This window comes from Rattus norvegicus, chromosome 5 (assembly GCF_036323735.1).
Source record: "Rattus norvegicus strain BN/NHsdMcwi chromosome 5, GRCr8, whole genome shotgun sequence".
NCBI classification, from domain to species: domain Eukaryota; kingdom Metazoa; phylum Chordata; class Mammalia; order Rodentia; family Muridae; genus Rattus; species Rattus norvegicus.
Genome location: NC_086023.1, coordinates 75,084,150 through 75,102,214, shown reverse-complemented (window position 1 = coordinate 75,102,214; position 18,065 = coordinate 75,084,150). Strand labels below are relative to the sequence as shown.

Genomic DNA, 18,065 nt, shown 5'->3' with positions numbered 1-18,065 from the left:
ATAAAAGTAATTAAAACATTTTCTTTGTTCCTCCTTTCCTTTTCTTTTCTTTCTTTTTTTGAGACAGGGTCTCATGTACCTGCAAACCTACTATGTCCAAGGAAGACCTTGAGCTCCTGACCCTCCTGCCTGGGAGTTCAGGCTAAACACTTCTGCAGTAGTGAGGACTGATGCTCTGGCTTTCTGGATGCTGGGCAAGTACTCATCCAACTGAGCCTTCTCTATTTTTAAAAACGTATTTAGTAACTTTGTTCTAAAAACCAAAACAAACCAGGATGAGGAAGAGATATGTAGCCAGGCTGGCCTTGACCTCACTATAATCCCTGACATGATCATGATGTTTCTTAAATTAGTTGACAGAAATTATATATTTTCATCCAGGTTCAATGGTGCACACTGGTAATGGTGGCACTCAAGATGCTGAGTCAGGAGGATTACTACAAGTCTAAGGCTAACCTGGGTTACACAGTGAGTTCCAGGCCCACATTGGTTATATAGTTATGACTCTTCTGGAAAACAAAATCAGACATGAAATCTATAGACAGTGGGGACTAGCTCGAATGAGATAATTAACACATGCATTACCTCATGTACTTAATCATTTTTGTGGCATGAGCATCTACTCCCTTGACAATCTCAGAACACAATGCAATGCTATTAACTGTGGTCACTGTGTTGTACATCATGCCAGTAAGTTTTTAGAGTCATCATTATTTTACCTAAAGAAGAAAAAATGCTTCAATGCCACCATGACACCGTGCTTTCCTAAGTCTTGTGATTTTTTACTTTCTTCTCAATGAAGGATTTCTCTGTGCTGGCTGTGATAGCATGAGCCTTTTGTCCAGCTTACTTAGAATGCTGAGACAGGAAGGTGGACTTGGTCCCAGGCCAGCATGATGACTCAGTGGGACATCTCTCCCCTACTAAAACAGAGCAAAAACGGTTCTTAAAATCTGCTATCAATCATCCATCTTGTGTTCTTTCTATGTATTTACACATGAAACCAAATGACCAAGGCATTAACACATTGACAGACGCTGTCCGTCTACAACTGTAAGAGTCATTATTTATAACATCTACTCCCATGTTGTCTATTTCCCTTTTGTTGTTATTCATCTTTAATTTTGTTTGCATTTTTTCCCCGAAGGATAGAGGCAGTTGAGAGAAGGTCTTATGTAGCCCAAGCTAGCCTAAACTCACAATGTACCTGAGATTGATCTTGGTCTCCTGGTGACCCTGTCCCTGCCTCCTGAGTACTAGAATTTCTTATGTGGCTTATCACAGCTTACTCCTCTCTCTTTGAAGATGTTAAAAGGACTGAGGCTGTAGCTTGGTCTCACAGCATCCACCCAGAGTGTGCAAGATCCTGTTGACACCAAGAATGATACTTAATGAATTGATATCAGGGGGAAAGTTATACTAAACTTGAAATACAGATAATCTCGTCCTCCTAGATTAGCATCTGGCACACAGTAGGTACTCAAAAACTATTGTGGGCTTCCTAGTTTGTGACATATCACAGGCCAATCAAAAGGAGAGTAAGCTGGTGTCATAATCTATTTTTATAATCCCAGCTCCTAAAAGGTAGAGGCAAGAGAATCAGGAGTTCAAAACCAACCTCTTCCACATAGTGAGTATGAGGCCAGCCTGGGGTATAGAGACCCTATGTTAACAAAACAAAAATGAGAGCTATCATCTCCAAATGGCCCTAAGACTTGTATTCAAAGCTTCCAGAATGGCAGTTTGACATGAGGCCCTTTTGAAGGAGCTGTAGGTATAGGAATAGCTCTAGGCCCAGAGGATATCCTGCATCCCTAGTGGAATAGAAGGCGGCTACTCGCCCCATGAGCAGATTGGTGGAAGTGGAGTCCATCAGAGCTGCTGGCGTTAGCAGAGTCAGGAAGGGATAATGAACTTTAGAGTATGAGGTGGTAGTCCTTGGAAATAGGTTTTTATTTATAAGTACATTTTGGACCTCGTGTCCAAAATGAACTAAATATCATTCTCTACACTCTGCCTGTACCACACCACTCTCCCTCAGTAAGGTGCAGGGGATGAGAAGGACTCCATTTGTAGGGAAGCAGAGCAGTTAGAACCAAAGGAAAGTAATTACACATTTAGGACAGGGACAATGGTCTGCTATGCCTCTGTGTGGATGGAATTTTGTATGGGCAATTTAAATTTGCATATCTCTCTCTCTCTCTCTCTCTCTCTCTCTCTCTCTCTCTCTCTCTCTCTCTCTCTCCCCCCAGGAGAAGAAGAAAGAGCCCATTGCTTGCTGTTGTATTTTAAGCTTGGGTAAACATAGGACACCATTCTCAAACCCTGACATTTGGCTACCCTACATCTTACCTTGGCCACAGAGGAATCTGTCAAAACTGGGGCAGGTTCTAGTCAACCAAGATGCTTGACGGTGCACTGAATGGGTGAGGCAGGTGGTGGCCTGACCAAGTACTGGGAGGAGCTCTGGTTTCTCAGGCAGGGAAACCATGAGCCTGCTGAAGTGACTCTGGAAAATTTTTTAATCCAAGATGCTTGTATAGAATGGACCCTGTGAGACACACACACACACACACACACACACACACACACACACGCGCGCGCGCGCGCGCGCGCGCGCGCGCGCACTAGTGACAGTGAGTACAATAATCCTATGGCAGGACAATCATAACAGATAAACGACAAAAGATTTTCCACCCCTTCCCCCATGCCGAGAGATAATTCTTTTGTTGCTGGGTCATAAAGGAAGACCATGGCTGCCCAATCTGTGAGGCTCATAATCCCAACAGTCAGGAAAGGAAAGCAGGAGGATAGCTAAGAATGCAAGGTTCATCTAAGCTAGACAAGAGCCTATCTAAAATAACATAGCATAAAATAAAATCAAGCCTAGTGTGGTAGCATACACAAAAAATTCCAGCACGTGGAAGGCAGAAACAGGAACATCGGAAGTTCAAGGTCATTGTTGGATACATAGCATGTTTAATTCCAGCCTGAGCTACATATATATGAGCACCCAGTCTCAAAAAGGGTGGTTAAGAGAGCTCAACAATTTCTTAGAAGCCTAAGGACCTAGGTTCAATAACCTAGAACCTATGTACGTGTAAAAGGAGAGTACATGGGCTCCACAACGCTGTCCTCTGACACCATGTGTATGCTCTGACATGCTCATCACAAATAAATATTTAAAAAATATTAAACCCTCAAATAAAATAAAATAAAACAAAAAATAAAGGAAGACCGAGGTTTCCCAGGTAGGGAACTAGTCTGGGGAAGGAATTCCAGTGGTCTAGGCACAGTGGCTATTTATTTACCCACCACAGCAATATTGCTAGCACGTGACATCGGCAGCACATCTTGTGCCCATATGTACCGTGTTCCAGGCAACCTGCCCGTGGGCCTCCTAGAGTAAATGAGGTTATACAGCTGAAAGAACAAATGAGTGACTGAATGGCCTCTAGGACTGTGCTCACATGTCAAGGATTCTACAGCTTACCATGGAGGTGCACACCTATAATTTCCACACTCGAGAGGCAGAGACAGAAGCATCTGGAGTCCACAGCCAATAACCTGAACTACAATAAAAATAAAACAATGATTTCATCTGATGGCTGTGTTGGTGGTGCTGAGGCTACTGCTGCCACCATCTCTGCCACTGCTCCCTGGACCTCTCTTCTCCCTCCCATTTCTTTGGGGTTCTTTGGTTATTGCCCCTTCGATATCGCTTTTCTTTTTCTCTGCTAACTAAGCATGGCGCTCCAAACCCCAAACATGCCAGGCTAAGGCTGTCCCGCTGAGCCACAACCCCAGCTCACACATTCTCTCAGTATTTTAGTGAGCACCTGCAGTGTGCCTGTTTACATGCTGGATGCTTAGGATGAAAACATCTAGAAGAACTTGCTCCAGGAAGTCCTCCCAGGCCAGGCGGTGGGAGGTGGAGAGAGCATCCCAGACAGGAGACAACTGCGGCAAAGGCACAGACACCAAACAAACAAACAAACAAACAAACAACAAACATAAAAGCAAAGAAAGTAACCAAACCCCCTTTGCTTAGAAAGCTAAAAGCCACGGTGTGCCAAGTCAAGCCTGAACCTGGTGACCTTGAGACAGGCACAGGGAGGAGTCTACAATAGCTCAGTTGGTAAAGAACTGTACTGAGGCTGTTTATGGAGTGCATACCACTAAGGGTTCAATCCCAGCACCTCATAGTTTGAATGTGGCAGGATAAAGTCCCAGAACTCATAAGGTGGGGATGGAGGACCAGAAGCTTTATCCTCAGCTATATCCTCAGCTATATAGAAAACATGGGACTGCTCTGGGATACATAACACCTTGTCTCCAAAAACAAATAAATAATAGTTTGGGGGGGGTTGGTTTTTTTGGTTTGTGTGTGTGTGTGTGTGTGTGTGTGTGAGTGTGTGTGTGTGTGTGTTTTAAGGAAGTGGGCATCTTATTAGAATCAGATGCCTCTCTGGCCCACACAGGGTGCCAAGTGGGACAGACTATGTCAAGGCGTATTTAAAGAATCACAGTAAAGCAAGATCCAGGGCAGTTTTCAGGGCCACGGTGGATGCAGGAGGCTGCCCTAAAGACCATGGCAATAATCCAGGTCTATCATAATGAAACATAAATCAGAGAGATGCGTGAGGACAAAATGGGGGCCGTAAACAGGAAGCCGCAGGGAAAATAACGTTTAAGAACAAGAGTTGAGTGTGGTGGTGCATAGCTGTCATTGCTGCATTTGAGATGTGGAAGCAAGGAAAGGGAGAGCTCAGGGTCGGACGGGGGACGTAGCTAAGTCGATAGAGTGTTTGCCTAGCATTCGTGACGCATGCATGGTTATGATCCCCAACGCCCATGAACGAAGCATAATGGCGTTCACTTGTAATTCCTGCGTCACTGCTCGTCGGTGTCTTCAACTGGTGCTTCCAAGGTCCTGGCCTCTTACGATAAATGTGTGCAAAGACTAGAAAGGAGCGAGGAAACCTGGTTCAAAATGAAAGAGCTAATACAAGTCAGAAAGATGCTCTCAAGAGGGCTGGCAGGAGCAGCAAGAGTGGTGTGGAGTGGAGAATGTGGTGGCCTATAATCCCCCCACTGGGGGGTGGGGGTCAGAGAAGCAAATGTCCATGGTCATCCCGGGTTATACAACAAAGTCAAGATCAAATGGGCTTCTTGAGACCCTTTCTCAAATAAGAAAAGAAATGACAATGGGCCATGGATGTAGGAGAACTCCAAGGATCCCCAGGTTTTATTTGGGATTATGGGGTTCAAGAGAAACAGGAGTTTGGTTGCTGAGAGGAACAGCATAACTGCTTCCGTTTTGACTGGCAGGTGTGAAGGACATAACCTTGTTTCTACATTGGCCCTTTCCAAAATGCATATAATTTTAATCATGTGGATGCCCAATTGTGCACAGACAAACGATTGAATATAGGGGATTCTCCCTAAATGTTCACTCAGAGGACATGGCATGCCTTACTTTGCATAGAAAAACTTCTGAATAGAAAATGTCTATGAAAGAGTTCTTGATGGGGGCAGAGAGACTTGTCACATTGTGGCTCTCAGTGAGGCTCCTAGGTTTAGAAGAGGGATATATTCATAAAAAGTGCAGGGGGTCTGACACTCTTAAAAGAGTAGAGTAAATGGAATATCACTCACCTGTTTAAAAAAATGAAGTCATGAAGTTTACAGGTAAAAGGATAGAACGAGGTAAAAAAAAAAATCATCCTTTGTGAGGTAACCCAGACCCAGAGAGATAGATATGGGATGTATTCGCTTATATGTAGATATTCACTGTTGGGTCAATGATGTGTCAGTCTATATAACCACAGAGGCTAAGTAGGAGACCAGAGAGGGACAGGAAGATCTCCACGGGGGAAGAAAAATGGCTAATGAATGGAATGGAGGCTGAAATAGGGGGGTGAAGAGGGGAGAGAGGGTGATGAGAGAGGGAATAAGGAGAGACTCAGCTAAAACTAAGCCATTTAAGTATTAGTATAGACACCAAATATAGCAAAACCTTCCTAAAATATATACATATATGAAGGCAATCTAAATGAAATCGCCAAATCACAAGGGCGACAGAGCCCCAACTGGACATTTCTTGTCACCAAATAAAGCTTCCAATACCAGGAATGAGTTACATCTAATTGAGTTGTTGGCCACAGGAATCCCATGGGAACCCCAAACAACCCATGCCATTGCCAAAGCTATAGGTTGCTCTCCACAAACTGACACTAAGACCCTATTGCTGGCGACAACATGCACACAACTCACTGAACACAGAGAGGTAAAGCTGGCGCCTACATGGAGTCTTTCCCCCATGGGTTGCTGCTCTTGGTACTGGAAGGTACCCTGCACACTACCCAACTACAAGCCCTCTGATCTATAACAGTATCCTGCCGACAAGTTTATAGGAGTAATCAATTAATATCTGATTTGACTTAAGCCCCATTCCATGAAATAGAACTCATAACTGAATGCTTGGGTGACTGAGAACCTGAGATTTGGTAGTCCATGGACCTAGGAGAAAACCAATACTGTTCTACTAAAGGGAGGCAGCAACAGAATGACTCCTAGTGCTGCTATATTCATAGGTCAGTGTCTTGCTCAACCATCATCATAGAAGCTTCCTCCTGCAGCAGATGGGAATAAAGACAGAGACCCGCACCCAGATATCATGCGGAGAGCTAGAGAGCTCAGGACACTCAGCCCTAAACAGCAGGTCTCTATTAAATGCCCCCCGCCCCAGGGCTCAGACAACACCTCGGAAGAGAAGGCAGAAAGACTGTGAGAGCCAGAGGGGATGGAGGACACCAAGGAATCAAGGCCTCTAAACACAGCAGGAGACTGATGCACATAGGAACTTAGAGACTACAGCATGCACGTGTCTGCACTGGTCTGCACCAGATGAGGACATAGAGCTAAAAAGAGAAGTAGACACCTGTCCACATCCCTAACCCAGAAGCTGTCTCCAATTGGTAGCTACTTGCAATAAAAATTCGTTTTCTTCAAGGGAGTCTCATCAAGGAAACTTCTAAGCATCATGCCCGGCAGTGGACAGCCAACAGAAAACAAACTCAGAGCATCCTGGGAGGATCCTTGGCTCATAATGCTTTATCAGGGATTATTTTTTTCTTTTTCCTTTTTTAATTTTATCTTTATTTTTATTTGCTTTTTCTTCTCCCTTTTTACCCTACAATCCTTCACATATATATTATAGCTTCCAGTTTTGTGATTTTATGAGATTCCTGAGAGTGTAAACAAGTGGGTCTTTTTTGTCTATTTCTGATTTTTGAACCCTTTTTTGAGCTCTTTCCCTTCTGTCTGTTTATGTTTTATTTTACTTTATTTTATTATTATCCCTCAGAAGCCTATTTGTTTTGTATAAAGAGATAGAAAAGGGGTGGATCCCGATGGAAGGGAAGGTGGGAGGAACTAGGAGGTACAGATGGAGGGCAAACCATAATTGTGTGTGTGTGTGTGTGTGTGTGTGTGTGTGTGTGTGTGTGTATACATATAATATATAATGAAAAAATCTATTTTCGATGAAAGAAAAAATAATAAAATAAAAAAGCTGTAACCAGAACCTGACACATTAGAAGCAGAAGTATCAAGAGTTCAAGGCCATCCTTGGCTACACAGAATATTCAGGCCAGATCAGGCGACTTGAGAGCCTGTCAAAAAGGAAAGCCTTGGAGTAAGGTTCATCAGCCCAGAGGACTGACACTGTTGTCAAGATCAGATCTGATAATCCCAACAGTGGTTAAGAAGACAGAGCGGGTTCTACATCAGCCTGGGATACAGAAGAGAGCACCTGCTCCAAACACTCGAAAAGACAAAAATAAAAGGCAGGGTGGGGGAAGGAGGTAGAAACTAAGAAATCTGAGAGGAAGACATGGGGTAACTGATAGGCATGTTCTCTGCCCACCATCTCCCATTTCTCCATGTTTGCTTTGGGTCACAGGTCTATGTATCCTCCTCATGATGTTGATGTGGTCTTTATTGAGGCCTCCTGGTTCCAGAGCTGCTGCTGAAGACTCTCCACATCGGGCAGAGTCTCCTGGTTACTGAGGGAGAGCAGACATACAGAAATGAACATGATTCTGAGACTTGTGGTTCAATGAGCATGTCACCTTGGCTACATTACACACACACACACACACACACACACACACACACACACACACACACTCATGCATGGTGTACATCTAGAATCCCAGCATTGGGACATGGAGGCCAAGAGAATGAATAGGTCATATCAATTTGAACACCAGCCTGGGCACCATGAGACCATTTCTTTAAAAATATATTTCCAATTTTATTTTTGATGTGCTTCCTATGACGAAAACTCACATAAGCCAAGCAAAGGGATGGATGCCTGAGGTCCCAGCACTCAGGAGGTAGAGGCAGACTCATTAGAAGATCAACACAGCAAGTTTGCAGCCAGCCTGAGCTACGTGAGACACTTCCTCTGAAAAAGAAAAGAGCTCCATTTGAGTTCCTACTCTACAACTGACCTGTTGCGATCCAGTGACAAATCAGGTAACTTCTCCCCGTCTCAGGTTCCTTCTAGTTCTCAAACGTCTATTATCTTCTGGCTAAGAGTTGAGAATCCAAATACACGGACACTAGAGTCTTGCTCTCTTCCCCTGCCCATCTCCCAGTGGGTACCCATTTGAGAGAACAGACCCTGAGGCAAAGCATATTTCTTCTCCTTTGTATAGCCCTGAATGTAGGAAACAAGAGAAGCTGAATTCTTTCCACACACGACACAATGAAGTTAAATAACGGATTTTAATTGTTCTCTACGAGAGAGCTGGACTCAATAGCTTAAGAAACTGCACGTTGCCCACTCTCGGTCCCCGCGAGGCAATGAACTGGTTCCTGGAGGGTGAAGCCAGCTACGCGGCCTCCAGCAGTCATTGTCTTTAATGCGGCCCCTCCATTCAGACCCCATTTTCACGGGCACCTCACTGTGTTAACTAGCTGCAGCTGCAATTAGGAGTCGGCGAATCCAGGCATGTGTTTGGGTCCGAGCTGCATCCTGTGTGATTCCTCAAATACTTTAGGTTTGGCAGAAGCCGGGACACATTCTGTCAAGTTCTTTCTCCCTCTTCATTGTTAAGCCCGTGTGTATTCAAGAGAAATGTGCTCCATCTGATTCTCATTCATTTTCGCTTAACTCGACAAAAAAGTTGTCTTGGAAGAACCAGAAAATATCCAAGTGGCAAACCCAACTTCTTTAATGGAAGTCCTATTAGAATCCCTTCTCTCAACTCTAGACAGCTTGACATTCTCCAATCGGGCCAGGCATTTCCATTTCACAAAGCCCTTGCGCTTGTGGACCAAGCCTAGGTTGCCTCTCACCCCACCTCCTGGATGCTGTCTCGGAGTCATCGAGTCCCAAGGCTGCCTCCTTTCTTAGAGCCTTCTTCACGCCCTAACTCACAGATAACTGTGTGATCCTGAGCTCCCGCTCGACCTCACTTGTAGTGCTAACTAGCCCTTTATTCTGAGCCTGCTTTGTGCTGCAGTCAGTTGTTGAACCAGGTTAGCCAAGCCCTCACCGATGTCTGCTTCAGTGTTAAGCCCTTGACCGTAATTAAAGGCCTGTGCAAGAAATGGCAGACAAAAATTGGCATTTGCGGTAAAGCTCTTGCCAAAAACATTAATTATTGTGTCTATCAATGTCCTTATGTGGGCTTCCAGGTGAGAACTGAGCGTAGGGTTTAAAGGACCAAAATAACCATGGGTTTGTTCCCCTCTGATGAGAGCTGTGGGCAGGATTTGTTCCTTTTCTGTCCTGGCTGCCAGGAAACCGGGGGAAAGATTTGACAATCATGACAGACCTGTCCCATGCTAGCTAGCTCCATTTCTTTTCTACTTTTTATTTTTTATGGTTTATCCCCACCCATCCCCCAGTTTAAAGGACTACACTGTTACATTTATACAGGAAAAGAAAATACAATCTCTTTATGAGTCATTTGAGGCACTAACAGATTGTCTGCCTAAAAGAGTATGTTGCCCTTCACTGCTCCTGGAGATCAGGTCTAGTAGTGATAAGGGGTGTGTGTGTGTGTGTGTGTGTGTGTGTGTGTGTGTGTGTGTGTGTGTGTGTGTGTGTGCATACATATATAAATTAGAATTAAAAGCACTTGGTTTCCCCAGTGAACTAGATTGTTGGGGGGAGGGCGGCAATGGAGGGAGGGTGGGGAGGGGAGCACCCATAAAGAAGGGGAGGGGGGAGGGGGATGTTTGCCCGGAAACCGGGAAAGGGAATAACACTGGAAATGTATACAAGAAATACTTAAGTTAATAATAATAAAAAAATAAAAAAGCACTTGGTTTCCTCATGGCATCTTCACATATAACCAATGATCCCCTATTCCACTCTCCACCCCACAGACCCTCCTCTCATCCCATGAGTCTTTCTGCCTTCAGTTGGTCCCTCCATCTTTTCAATTACACATATTTCATCACCCTTCTTATGCCCTCCTTTCTTCCCCATTCATGATCCTCTTTCTAGTTTCATGACTTACACTCATGTGTTAACACACACACACACACACACACACACACACAGAGAGAGAGAGAGAGAGAGAGAGAGAGAGAGAGAGAGAGAGAGAGAGCTAGCTATATAATTTTAAATTTAGGTTTGATATATGAGAGAAAACACATTTGTCTTTCTGAGATGGGTTTATTTCACGTAACATAATTTCCAATTCCATCCATTTTCCTGTTGTCATGATTTTAACTTTCCTTTACAGGGACATGACACTCCAGTATTCACTCATCTGCTGATAGGCATCTAGGCTTGTTCCACCTCTGGTGAGAATAGCACCAGCAAACACGCACATGCAAGTACCATGGCCATGAGTTCAAGGCCAGGCTGGGCTATAGTATGAACATTCAGATCAGTCTGGGCCACACATTGAGACCCTACCTCAAAATACCATGTTGACTTAAGAGTTTTTAATATATAAACCAAGTAAATATGTGATCATTCTATTTTCAGTTTGTTGAGGCTCCTCCATGCTGATTTCCATAGTGGCTGATCAAGACTTTGAGATCAGACAAATTAAGACGACCACAGATTCAGAGCTGGAAATACAGCACTGTGCCTTGGCTAGTTCCTCGGATGTGGTGGATCAAACTTTAATCCAGTATGTGGAAGCGAAGATAGGAATATCATAGTATACTTGAGGGCAACCTAACCTACAGTGATTTTGAAGCCAGCCTGGACTATAGAACAAGACCTTATCTTTAAAAAAAAATGTATCTAAGGTCACTGCAAGCATGAGAATGACCTTTGAGGGACAGTGGTAAAAGATATCTAAGGTCACTGAGAGCATGAGAATGACCTTTGAGGGACAGTGGTGCCTAGCATTTCCTCTTTCCCTTTCTCTTTGCTTCCATGGGGTGTGTAACTTCTACTACTGTGCGTTTCTTGCAGGGCATGCTGCCTCAACAGGCCCAAGAGCAAATTGGCCAAATTAGCACAGACTCAGACCTCTAAATCCACAAGCTGAAACACAGCTTTTGTCTTCTTAGTTCTTGTATTTTGTTATACTAACAGAATGATGTCGGACACTGCGTCTTTGGTCCTAGCAGTTATTTTATTCCTTTTGTTTGCATGTTTGTGATTATTTGATTCAATAATTCCAGCTCCCTGTGGGCTAGGATGCATCTTCATTTCTGCTGATATTCCTTCTCAGTGTCTAGCTCTGGGCCACACACATGGATTGTGTTCCCTAAACCAACTTCACAAATGAAGTAGTAGATTTGTTCTATACCACATGTGCAGTCCGTCTCTTAGCTCTTAGACTGCTGTATAGTTCATTGAGGGGGTGGATGCTTGGCACAGAGACTGCTGGTAACTCTCCTGTTTGTTTTTTCAGGCAGACTATAATAGAAATGCAAGGTTTGCCAACAGTCAGGAGGGAAATTCAGAATGGTAAATGGAGCACCCTCGCTTTCAGGACCTGGTAAAAGTTTGACAGGCAACACATAGCCAAAACAAAAATTTTAAAACTACACTTCAGTAAAGAGTTGGCCATGTCTTTTTGAAGAAACCCTCCAGCCAGAGGGAAAAAACTGAGAGAGAGCCGGGATGGCAAGAAAACCTGTGACATATGCTGACAACTTCTCAGAACGTGGGGAACGCAGACACCGCGGGAAGGAAGAAGAAATGAGCACTGCAATACTAAAAGGAAATGAAGTGCCACCCTGCACTGTGTTTGTCTGGGCAGACCACTGTGTTTTTAAGAGGATCACACATAGATTGTGTTAGGACTTGTTTTACTGTCTTGTTTCTATGATAAGGTCTCACTCTACTGCAGGCTAGCCTCGAACTCATGGTAGTCCGCCTCCCTTGTGCTGGGACTACAGGTCTATCTCAAGGATGCCTCCTGACTTGGTCTTCAGCACAGTTGCAAAGAGGGTTAGGACAGACCAGGGGTCTAGCTCAGCTGACACACATGCACAAAGCCCTGGGTTCTATCACTGGCATCCCATAACCAGGCACAGTTCTAAATGTCTATGATCACAGCATTCAAAAGGTGGGGAAAAAAGGAATCAAAGATCAAGGTCATCCTTAAAATAGTTTGAGACCTGCCTGTCTCAAAAAACCTAGAGCATAGCACATGCTTGAAGTCCAAGGATTTCTTACCTTGGGAATACCTCGGCTGGGGTCAGCCAGATCACTGGTCGAGAACTAATCTGTCCATGCACACCTATCTTGAGCCTTAGACTTGCTCCATTTCCTTCTCCCATTGTGCATACAGAGGACTCATCATGCCAACTGATCGGAGGACTAACCCAAGCTTACATGGGTAACAGCCAAGTCCAGACTAGAGCCCAGTCCTTCCCCCTTAGCAGCCAGGCCCCTACCCTGCACACATCAGCTCTGTGGTGAGACAGAAGCAAACATTAAGCTTCCCCCTGCTGCCCAGGACACCCAACAGCTTACCGGCTGAAGCTTTGTCTTCAAGTCAGTGGTTTCTGCCCCCTGTAGGCTGCTCCACAGTCTATTATCCCTTGGTGGTTTTTCTATCCCCACAGGCATTCCTGAGACATCTGCAAGTAAGTGGCTGGTCTCTTGGTACTATTTTTTTTTCTTTCATCTGCACTGACTTTCCTGCAATCTAATGCAATCACAGCACAACTATCTTAAATTCCAAGAGTTTTTTAGCTGGCCCTGGAGCTCCTTAAAGACAGGAAATATGTCTTATTTGGGACATGCCAGTACCTAAGCCAGTGACTTGCACACAGTAGGTCAGCAAAATGAGAGATACACAGAAAACTAGGCTTGGTGGCACACACCTATGATCCCAACACATTCGAAGTGGAATTAAGAGTTCAAGACCAATCTGGGCTTTATGAAAATACATAAAATTTATAAAAATCTATATTAAAATACAAAAGGAAAAACAAAGATATAGCAGAGAAGTAGATAATCATTAAGTAGATGCTTTCAAAGTTACCTAGCCTCTATGAGTCTCAATATTACCTCAAATGACACAAAGGGCTGAGGGTGTCCTTCAGTACTATGGCACCCACTAGCCTAGCAGATATAAGGCCCTAGGATCATATCTTAGTACTATTTTAAAAAAAAAGATAAAATGAAGGATTTGATTTGTATCTCAGTTGGTAGAATACTTGCCCAGCATGTTCTATTCCCAGCACCACAGAATAAGCACACCTCATGAGGAGTGCTGCACACCTGTACGGTCCCAGCACTCAGGCAGTAGAAACAGGAGGATCAGAAGTTTAAGGTCACCCTAAGCTATATATTGAGTTTAAGGCCAGTCTAGGCTACATGAGACCCTGTCTCAAAAGATTAATAATATAACAACAAAGTTAAACAAAATAACACAAATTATCACTACTTCCTAGGAGTGCTGTGATGATAGGAAAAAAGAAACTCTCCATCAGTTGTAGCCCAGGTTAGGACCACAGCCTTTGAACTTATGGCAGAAAAGGATGAAGTGAAATTTAAGTTAGTCATTTCCTAGGAGACAAGCAAGAAATAAACAAGAATGATAGATATGATTCCCCAGTGTTCAGTGTTTCCTTGGCTATTTATTGTCAGAGCTCAGAGCCCATTTAAAGCTGGCCCTGCCTCATCCAACTTCTGCTTCATTCCCCAGTGAAGTCATAATGCTGGGCTCACTGGTCTGTCTATTGACACAGAGAGCCTGTGAGTCACAAATTCAACAGGATGACTTGCTGCAGTGTGATTGACTGGAAAATGTTCCCTCATCTCATTTTTTTTTTTAACAAGCTAAAGAACACACTTGGTTTTGCAGCATGAAGTGCAGGCTTTTTATTTATTTGACGTTGGTCTTTTCAACACGTTGGCAGAGGGAGGGCCCACCATGTTCGTGTTTTGCTTTACGGAATGACATACATTCTCTCATTGCCTCACCTCCTCTTCCTGCTAACTATTATATCTAAAGCAAACAGTTCCAGGACAATGGTTAGATTGCACTTGAATTTGATGTTTACTTGACATTTACACACTGGCCATGCTGGTCAGCTCAGGCATACCCGAACAGGGGCTCAGCCAGCAAGGACTGTGATCGGTCGCACAGCCTCTCCTGAGCAGACAAGACCCAAGTCTATGGGACACGGTCTTGACATGTTGCTTATGCTCATTCATATGACTGAACTAGACTGTGAGGGGAGAAAGTGTCATCAGAATGTCTTCAGTGCTCTCAGAAATATCTCCCTTAGCTGTGGAGGGAAGACTAGTTAGATCGAGGCTCTGCCTGCCCCGGATTCTCATCTGTGCGCTGTGACGGGTGTGTGAGCCTCCCAGTGCTAGATCTGTCTCAGAATGGGCTGGAAATGACTTGATTTCATTTCATTTCCAGTTTCCTTACTTCTTCAGCAAACTTGGATAAAATCCACTGTGCAGGGTTGTTGTAGGTCTGATGAGTAACAAGTGTCTGAGCAGATTCGGACTCTGGGAAAGCCTTTGCCTAAGGCTCACTTGCCCGGTGTGTACTGACACAGGAGAGAAGGGGGCTCACAGAAGCACTTACTACAGGCTTCCTTCATCACTGCTGTTCAATGCCTGAGCTTGGACAGGAGTCAAATGCTTGTTTTCTCAATCCAGTTCTGCAAGCAAAGAGCAGTACCCTGCTCACCAGGCCTCTGACTCTGTCGGTGCAGGCTAGGACGGGGGGGGGGGGGGGGGGGGGGGGGGGGCACTCCAGTTCAAATCTCACTTGGTGCAGTTTCCATCATTTCAGAGTTGGAGAGAAGTCCAGACTTACTGCCATAAACACCTGAGTAACCCAAATGCAGTGATGTTGACTGCAGGGCCATAACTGGGAGACAGTATATCCCAGTCTTTGAAGCAAGACAATTTATCATGGCCCAGTGTTGTATACTAAAGTAGTAATTAACTCATTGAGGGGCAAAAGTAATATTGACCTTTTCATGTCTACGATTCCACTTAACATTCACGGTAGTCTATGAAGCACATATATTCAAGCCCTTCTCACAGTCAAATGCACTGCTGCTATGTGACGATGTGCTAAAGGTCATCGGACCTCAGGCTAATTACTTGGGTGGCATCATTCATGAATTTTCCCCCAGCAGTCTTGGCACACTTTCATTTCCTACCATTATTTCCATCTTCCATGGACTAGTGAATTCTGGCAAGCCCCTCTACCCCCACCTCCTTAAATGAGTTACAGCAAAATGGCTCAAAGAATCAAACTCAGATAATGGTAATCTGCACTTGGAAAAACCAAAGATGCTGTTTTGTCTTGAGTTTGTTGAATGAAATATCTGAACACTGAACTCAATACGTCAATGCTTCCCACAATGCTTGGCGCTGAGAACTCTGTTGGTTAAATTTAGCAACCAGAAAAATGCATCAGCAATTGGCTCCTCGGGCTGAGCTCACTCTGAATGGACTGCTCTCCTTGAATATCTACCGTGATGTTGGGAATTTCTCAAGATCAGGTAACACTGCCAGGGGCTCTCACTTCAAGGATGATTCTGGCCTTTCCGTATATGTATACCGAAGCATCTAGATTTGAGTTACTGACTCACAGGCGTCAAACACACCATGAGCCATACAAAGGCTCTGCTAGAAAATTCTCTTGGCTTTTTTTTTTCCTTCCTGAACATTCACTCTAGTCATCTCTCCAGCTCTCTTCCCACCAGCCAGGACATGACAATTGATCAACGAACACAATGTGAAAGCAAAGAACAATCAGTAATCAAATGCATTGTTATTTTTTTTTAAGGATCCCTGGCTCAAAGGACATAAAGTCATATTGGCAAAAATAACCTATCCTCTGGCCCACAAACTGAGAAGAAAATTAAACACAGAATGGCTTGGTTCTTGTTTCCATTTCTCAGGGTGTGAAGCACTTGTTTTCAACTCATTCCTAAATCCTACACTTGGCCTAATGCAAAAGAAAGAAAAAAAAACAACAGCAACAAACAAACTCCAGAATGATGGACACCAGGAATCTGTTTTCCTCTGGAGGATGAGGGAACCCAGCAAATACTCCTGGTACCAAAGCTCTCACATCTAAAGGTGGAATCCTGGACAGTAGGTCAGTTCTCCTTTGGAGTAGAGTTTTCCCTATTCCCAGAAGCAGCAAAACTTGGTGGAAGAGGGCAAGAAGAAAATTACAACTTTATTTTTAATCTTCTTAGGCCCTCAAACACACACATGGGGGGAGGGAGGGGGTCCAACTCACTTATCCCTTAGTCTATTTTTTTAAAGCAGCCTCCTGTCACTTAGGGTAGCTTTGAACTCCTGATCTTCCCTACCTCCACCTCCCAAGTGTTGGGATTACAGGCTTTTACCATTACACCTCTTCAGCTCACTAACTTTTAAATGTTTCAAATGACTGTTGTATCCAGTGGGATTCTCCTCTTGTGCTTAAAAAGAAAACATACCATTAATGAGGTTTTATAATAGTCCTTAATTTCTAAGAGAATTATTATTGCAATATATCACTCTTAAAAGTTATTCACTTCTATGCTGACACTAAGAATTAAAAAAAAAAAAGTATGGTGTGGCAGAAACACAGTATCAGCCCTGGTGGAGAGGCAGGACTGTGGTAAGTTTGAGGCTGGTTTCATAGTGCAACTCTATCTCAAAGACCAGAATAAGAAGAGAAAAAAATAAATAAATAAAAGAGGGCTGGAGCAATGGCTCAGTGGTTAAGATCACTGACTGCTTTTCCAGAGGCCCTAAGTTCAAGTCCAAGCAACCACATGGTGGCTCACAACCATCTGTAATGAGATCTGATGCCCTCTTCTGGTGTGTCTGAAGACAGCTATAGTGTACTTATAGAGAATAAATAAATTTTTAAAAAAAGAAAAAAAGAAAAAGAAACCTAAATAGGACATAGTAGCTCAACCTGTGATCTCAGCACTGATATCCAGGCTGAGGCAGGAAGACTGCCATGACTTTGAGGGCAGCCTGGGCTCCAGGGTGAATTTGTATCAAGCACAAAACAGCACAACAAATGTCAAAAGTTTTAAAAATAATTGGTAATCTCATTAATTTTTCATTTTCTCTGTAAATAGCTTAAAGGGTGTAGTATTTTTGTTTGGGTTTTTTGTTTGTTTGGGGGGGGGTGTTTGTGTGTGTGAGAGAGAGAAAAAGAGAGAGACAGAGACAGAGAGCTCTCTCGCACAAATGCGCATGTGCCTCGAGTGCTAAGAATGCAACTAAACTGATCAAACCTGAGTTCACGAAAAAGATTTTAATTAAATTTCTGAGAATTGATTCTTAAATGTCTGTGATTCATTTTCTGCTCTAAAAACTTCAATACTCAAAGTTCTGGGTTTTGAAAGGCAATGAATTTGGCTGCAGAAGAGAGTCTCTCTCCATTTGGTTTTGGTTTGGGTTTTGGTTATTTTTGTTTGTGTTTTCAAGTTTGCTTTAGTACAATGGCTGGGCATGGGCTCTTCACTCACTTTGCCCAGAGCTTTGAGAAGACAGAGTCAAGCGATTTTGGCTTGTTTTTTTTTTTTTTTTTTTGTTTTTGTTTTTGTTTGTCCTGATCAGAGAGCTTTACAAAGGC

The 18,065-nt window shown here is 43.7% G+C and overlaps 1 protein-coding gene across 1 annotated transcript in view; it reads left to right on the top strand.

Annotated features, from left to right (window-relative positions):
* Positions 1–18,065, top strand: part of LOC120103069 (40S ribosomal protein S18-like) — a 462,039-nt gene that overhangs the window by 8,870 nt on the left and 435,104 nt on the right. The gene's annotated exons all lie outside the window — the stretch shown is intronic.